The sequence below is a fragment of the Mus musculus genome, chromosome 7, assembly GCF_000001635.26.
Source record: "Mus musculus strain C57BL/6J chromosome 7, GRCm38.p6 C57BL/6J".
NCBI classification, from domain to species: Eukaryota; Metazoa; Chordata; class Mammalia; order Rodentia; family Muridae; genus Mus; species Mus musculus.
The window spans coordinates 85,628,452-85,636,302 of record NC_000073.6 but is presented as its reverse complement, the minus strand read 5'-3'; positions in this window follow the sequence as shown (position 1 = coordinate 85,636,302).

Below are 7,851 nucleotides of genomic sequence, written 5' to 3'. Positions count from 1 at the left end.
CTATGAAAGCTCAATTCTAAAGTTTAGGGGAGAACCAGGACAGAGAAGCAGGTAGGTGTGTTGGTGAGTAAGAAATAGGGGTAGTGGATAGTGGATTTTTGGAGGGAAAACTAGAAAAGTGGATAGTATTTGAAATGCATATAAAAAGATCAAATTTTAAAAGGAAGAGAGAGAGAGAGAGAGAGAGAGAGAGAGAGAGAGAGAGAGAGAGAGAGAGAGAGAGAGAGATTTCTTAAGGATATTTTCCCTGAGAAGGACTCTCAGCTTTTAGTGCCTCCTTTAAAAAGGAGGGGCCTAGTGAGTCTGACGAGTTTCAGGGACTTCATTATAATAGTTCATTATATTTACTTTCATGCCTAAGTAACTTTCTGGTCATTGGAAATGTCACCAATTATTCTAGCTCTTCCTCTTTTTTTTATAGTCTTTTTGCCTCCTTTTCAGCAATCATCACTTACCTTACAGGAAATGATTATACATGTCCAAAAATGGCTACAATAATAAGTCAAAATGTCATAGTAACAAACACTTATTTTCATGATCTTCACCATTATTTATAACTTGAGGATGACAATAAAAGTTTAAGTGTATGCACACATACTTAAAGAAGAGTTTCAGAGGCATAGCACATCAACTGAAAAAACCCACAGAAGTAGCTTACTCATCCTTAGGTTTTTGCTCAAGTTTACAGCATCTGACTTAACTTCCGACTGATTGAGCGTATGCTGAATCCTATTTGAAGAGAATTGGTATTATCCTTGATATCTGAGCCTGTTATGTAGGTACTTTTGTTTAGCATGCACTGTCAAAAGTCAAGCAGTAATGTTGATGACTTTTCACCAGGAGCCTTCATGTCCCTTCCTTGACAACGTAAATGTAAGCCAGCATAATAGAAGTTTTCTGTCTACAGCCAGTGTAATTGCTTCATGTCCTTCAGTCAAAGTCTGCAAATGCATTATTTTTATCCAAGGGGTTTTAACAGCTAGTCTTGACAGAAAAGCAAAACCAGCTTTTATAATTTGTGTTGTTTCTGCTATTTCCCTGGAAAACAATTCACAGGAAGCTAATCTACTCAAATCTATTGTACTAAGTTTTCAGCAAAGTTCACATCCCAGAAATTTACGGCTAACAAGAAAACGAATTTGAACAACATCTATCAATTCCTTTGCTGCAGAGATCAAGTTTTGTTACAAAGCATTGATAGGCAGTACTAACTTAACTAGTTCTCTCTAATCTTCAGACTTTCTTCCTTAGAAATTAAACTTAATGTAATCTTTAATTTTTTACATAGAAACTTCCTTCTTATCACCATCCCAATTAACTCAGGAAGCCTCAGTTAATCACCTCATGCCTAATGAGCAACAATGATCAACATGGCCATGTTCTATCCTGTAGTAATTGCTTACTACCTGGCTCAGAGTGGCACTGGAATAACATTTTTCCTGAATCTATTGCCACTCTTTTCACTACAGGGTGGCTGGCAAAATATTTCCACTAGTATTATAACCTTTTTTTTTTTGAAGGAAATATAAGCTTTTCATACTGGGCAGGGAGGTAGTTGCTTAAGTCCTGAAGAGACTTTATTAATTTTACTTTAGTTGTTCTATTATGAATATCACATAAGAATTATTTCCCAGGAATTGAAATGTTCCTTAGAAGCTTCACAGCACTAAATTAGACTTTTTAAAATCATTTTTCTTCTTAGAAACCCCATGTTGACACAAATGTTCTCTCTTTAGATTTCCATTAACATAAATGGAAGTATTTCCCCATTTTTTATGATCACTTAGATCAAGCAATTTTTTTCCTACATTATAGAGATCTTGGTGCATGAAAGGGCTTAGAAAAGTCACTGTAATTCCATATTGCCTCTTGGTCCCTGGTGAATTATCCATTTATTTAACACTATTGTGAACAGTTTCACACTGAGCAGTAACTGTGCTTCAAACACAAAATGCCTGATTCATTTTTCCCTGAGTGACATCTATACCTCCTAAATGAGTCTTCAGCCACTAATGAAGAATGTAACTTATCATTAGTACCTCATGGTACCAATTCATCAGAGAATAAATAAAAGAAGAAGTTAAAGTCTTCATAGTATGAAAACAAAGTCACAGCATCCCCAAACATAGGAGACACAATGAAAACCATGATAAAAGGAAAATTTAAAGTACTAATCCCTTTATATAGAAATTGGAAAGATTCTAATTCAACCACTTCACAGCTCTTCTCAAACCTCAAGAACCATAAGATACAAACATACCCAAGAAGAATAGAGAGAAGGAAATCACTTTAATAGCTGAAGTCAGCCTGTGAGATCCAAAGAGAACAATATAAAGAATCAACAAAACTAAGAGTTGGTTCTTTGAGAGAATAAGCCCTTAGAAACTCTAAAGAAAGGGCATAGAGACAGTTTCAATTAAACATAATATGAAATAAAAAGAGAGACATAACAACAGGAACCAAAAGAATTAACAAAATCATCATACATTATTACAAATGACTATACTCAACATAACTGGAAAATGTAGATGAAATTGATGATTTCTAGATATCATGTAGAAGCATAATTATATCATGATCAGGCAAAGTATTGAAACACTTTCATAACCTCTAAGGAATTAATAGTAGTAACTAAAAATTGCCTAAGCAAATACTACACAGAGCCAGATGATTTTAGTGCAGAATTCTATCACACCTTCCAAGAAGACCTAATACCAGTATACCTGAAACTATTCCATGAAAAAGAAACAGAAAGTACACTAATTCATTCTATGAGGCCACAATTACTCTGATAACTAAACCCCACAAATACCCAAGGAAGAAACAGAACTTCTGCCTGCTATTGTTTATGAATTTCTATATAAAAATACTCCGTAAAATTCTCACAAACCAAACTCAAGAACACATAAAATAATCACTCCCAATTATCAAGTATGTTTATTCCCAGTGATGGAGTGATTATTCAATATAAGAAAATGTATGATCATAATACATTGTGTCAACAAACTAAAGGAAAAAAATCACATGATCATCTGATTAGATTCTGAAAGGGCCTTTGATAACTTCCAAAACCCTTTCATGTTAAGTGTTTAGAGTGATCAGGAATTCAAGGCATAATAAAAGTAATATACACAAAAACAACATCCAACATCAAAATGGATAAATAAATGAGGAAAAATTAATATGAATCCCACTAAAGTCAGGGAATAGACAAAGTTGCCCACTCTTTCTATGTATTAATTATAGTTTTGCTGAATACATTAAAAACAAAAAAAATTATCAATATTTTACTAATTGAAATGGGAGAAATCATTGTTTCACTATTTGCAGATGATATGATAGTATTCAGACAAATCCCAAAATTCCACTTAAGAAACTTCTGTAGCTGTGAAATAACCTAGACAAAGTGGCAGACAATAAAATTAATTCAAACAAATCACCAGCCTCCCTCTATTCAAATGCTAATAAGGCTAAGAGAGTAATTATTGAATCAACAACCTTTACAATAACCAAAAATATCATGCTGTAATTCTTATTCAGAAAGTGAAAGATCAGTATAAGAACTTCAAACCCTTAAAGAAAGAAGTTGAAGAAGAACCCAGAAAATCGAAAGATATACCATGCTATTGGATTGGTATGATTACATAGTAAAAGTGGCCACTGTGCCAAAAGCAATCTGCATATTCAATGGAATCCCTGTCAAAATTCCAAGACATGGAAAGGGCAATTATCAACTTCATCTGGACAAAAAAAATCCATCATAGCTAAAAAATTCTCAACTATAAAAGACCTTTAGTTGGCATCACCATGCCTTACCTATAGTTGTACTAAAAAAGAAAAAGTAACAAAGATCACATTGTATTGGTACAGTGACAAACAGTTCATTCAATTGAATAGAATGGATGACCCAGAAGTAAACCTACCCAGGCCCACATCTGACTCCTCGATGTGGAGCTTGAACAGACACACCTAATGGATACTGAGGGAAGGTGAACCCTCACATTTCTGAAAACAATCTGTCTTTTCCTACTGTGCTTTTAGACAAGCTAAAAGGACAACTGAAGCCTTATGGCCAGAGTTCCTCTCTAGTGCTGGTCGAAGGTCCCTCTGACCTTTGTCTAAATGCTGATAGCCAGCAATGTGCATTGGCAAACTCTATCTAACTTCTCCTTAAAACACAGAAAACCTGGTAATGCTGTAGCCAGGTAAAAGCTACAGGGTCACTGCCAGTTCTTAAATCTGTCCAAAGGCTTAGCTTTTTGGACCTCTCTGAAATCCCCCAAAGCCAAAGAGGCCAAGGGAACGTTCCATTGCACAAGCACTTCTCCTCTTTTCTAACATGGGTAACTCACTATCACATAAAATATCACCACAGGTCAGGGAAACACGTGCCCTACTAAAACACTGAGGAATAAAGATAGCCAAAAAACAAGCCTCCTTATTTTGGGAGGAAGTCCTTCAGATAGTGCCACACATAGCCAATGATAATATTTATAGCCCGCATTCATGGAACAGAGTGGCTTCTCTCATCAAAACAAAGATACCTGAGAAGGAAAAACACCCTCCTGTGATTTTTTTTTTCTAATCCTAGCCACAATTAGGCCATGTATAGGACCTCACAGCTGCTGAGCACCCTTAGTGAGATGAATCCAAAGCTCAAGGTCCTAAAAACTATTCCATTTCAGATGTCACAGCCCTTACCCAATTAATCAGAGATATAAAATCCATCTACCCACCCCTACCTCCTTATGCCTCAGAGGAAAAATTAATTAATCCATCTGCTCCTTTGGCCCCTCCTCTCCCACTCAAATGAGGTAAATCTCTCTCTCCATTCTCCAAGCTCTAAAAGTGAAATATGAGTGAAAACTCATAGATGAAGCCCCATGTGGGGCACCAGATGTAGGCCTGGGTACCAGAGGTTTTACAAGGAGATCTCTGTCTAGGCCTGCTGCGAGGGTTCCAGCAAAGGGAAGTGAGTACAGGCAGGGAGCTGAAGTCTCTTCAGTGCCTTCCCGGTCCCTCTGTAACACTGAGCAACTCTGAACTCAGGCTGAGCTGATGAGAAGGCAACTATCCAGTGAGAAATGCAGTGGGACCTCAGGTGGCTCTTCCGGAAAGGAGATTTCTTCCCAAGTATTACATACAGGTCTTGGAACAAAAGACTTAGACAAAGGAATAAATCTCTTGTAACTTTAATTCCCTGGATGTATTTCTGGGGGTGATTCAGGGTTTGACAGCAGGTACCTCTCATTGGCTTGGACTGAAAGTTTGGGGGAAACCTTATTTGCATGTGGGGAGGCTTGGTGCTGTTCCCAAGTGACAAATAGCCACGTGCCTCTGTGGAGGCGATAACTTCAACAGGAGCCAGGGGTCCAGGAGACATGATTGAATGCCTTCTGTCTCAAGTAGGTGAAAATTACCACCCACGGTGTCCCACCAGGGTTCAAGACCTAAGCTGGACTGGAGACCAGGATATCTGTGTGTAGCCCCTTGTCCCACACCTATGGATACTTGAACTTTGACAAAGAGGCCAAAAACACAAGTGTAAAAAGAAAGCATCTTCAATAAATGTGCTGGACTACTTGGTGGTCTGTATTTAGAAGAATGAGAAAAGATCCTTCTTTATCCTCTTACACAAAGATCAAATTCAAGTGAATCAAGGACCTCAACATAAAACCAAATATAATTAACATAATAGAAGAGAGTGGAAAGAGTGTCAAACTCATCAGCACAAGGGGAAATTTAAATTTTCTAAGTAGACTGGCAATGGCTTATGCCCTAAGAGCAATACTTGATAAATGGGACCTCATATGACTGAACAGATTTTGTAAGGCAAAAGACACAGTCAATAGAACAAATTAGCATCCTACAGATTGTTAAAAAAATTCTCCAATAAACCTATGCCTGATAGAGGGCTAATATCAAAAATATAAAAAGATCTCAAGAAGTTAACCTCTAAGAAAACAGTAATCCAATCCGTGCAGTGGTGGTGCATGCCTTTAATCACAGCACTTAGGAGGCAGAGCCAGGTGAATTTCTGAGTTTGAGGCCAGCCTGGTCTACATAGTGATTTCCAGGACATCCAGGGATACACAGAGAAACCCTGTCTTGGAAAACCAAAACAAACAAACAAACAAACAAACAAAAACAATAATCCATTGTTTTTAATAATCCATTGGGCTAAGTAGGGAATTCACAACAGAAGAATATCAAATGGCAGTGACATACTTAAAGAAGTGTTCAACATCCTTAGTCATCAGTGAAATTCAAATCAAAATGACCCTGTTATTATACCTCACACCAATCAGGATGGCTAAGATAAAAACTTCTAGTTACAGCACATGCTGGCATGGATGTAGAGAAAGAGCAATAGTCACTGCTGCTGGAATTGTATACTGGTACAACCACACTGGATCATATTTGTCATTTCTTCAGAAAGTTGGAAATAGTTCTACTTGAAGACACAGCTATAACACCCTTGGACATATACCTCAAGTTGATCCCCTATACTCCAAAATATGTGCTCCCCTTTAGTCATTTTTTGTTTGTTTTTTTGTTTGTTGTTTTTTGAGACAGGGTTTCTCTGTGTATCCCTGGCTGTTCTGGAAATCACTCTGTAGACCAGGCTGGCCTCGAACTCAGAAATTTGTCTGCCTCTCCCTCCCAAGTGCTGGGATTAAAGGCATGTGCCACCACTCCAGATTGCTCTACTTTATTCATACTAGCCTTTGTTGTAATAGATAAAATATGGAAAAAACTTAGACGTCAAAAACTGAAGAAGATATAGAAAATGAGGGTCATTTACACAATGGAATAAAATTCAGCTGTTAAAGTGAGGATATCATGGATCTTCCATGCAAATGGATGAAACTAGAAATCATCATCCTGTGGTTGCTAGCCAAGACTAAAAATGCCACCCATGGTCTATACTTACCAATAAGTCTATACTAGTCAAAAAGCACAGAATACCTTTATGCAATCACAGATTGCATGGAGTTTAAGAGTAATTGTAAGACCCCCTTTCGCAGACCCCCCACTCTAGTCTCAGGAGAGAGAGCACACCCAAAAAACATGAGAATCCTTCTTGCTGTAAGCACATGAGGCAGTTTAATGACAGAGCTCCAGGTCGAAACATATCTGATGCAGGAGACAGTGAATTCGACCCCAAGGCTCGAAAGCTAGGGCGTTTTATTGGGTAAAGGGCTTAGGGGTGGAGAATTCAGCATAGTAACACACTATTGGCTTATTCAAACATCAGCAGAAAAATTATATGTATGTACAGAACAGGGTGTCAGAGTTCTGTGAGTTGGATGTTTATCAATGCTAGCAGAGTATATGGTCAATTTGACGCAGTTCAGATAGCCCTGTTATGTCCTCACATTCCTCTTAATCTTTATGGCCAAGCTCTTCCCAGGAATGTTTTAACTATGGGGCATGCCCAGGTTTGTTTTTCTTTGTTCTCAGCCTCAGGCAGTTTCTAGGCTCACAAACAACCAGCAATTTCTGAGTACTTTGTATGACTTACAGGTCTTGACATTTCATCTTTCTTTCATAATGAATGCCCAAGTAAGGATGCTTCAATCACACTTACAAGGGGAAATAAAATAAGCATGACTTGCAGAGGGAGGGAGAGACCAGGAGGATGAAGGGAGGAGGAGGGAAAAGGGAAACAGAGTCAGGTATGGGAGAAGGGGGACAGGAGAGAAACCCAGAGCCAGAGGGTCAGGAAAAGGAATGAAAATGTCCAGCATCCTTGGAGTCTCTCATGACTCAATCAGGCTACCTTAGTCAAATGGCCTAACAATTGGGAGAGGGAACTGGAAGACTCCACCTCCAGTAGATAGAGAGAGC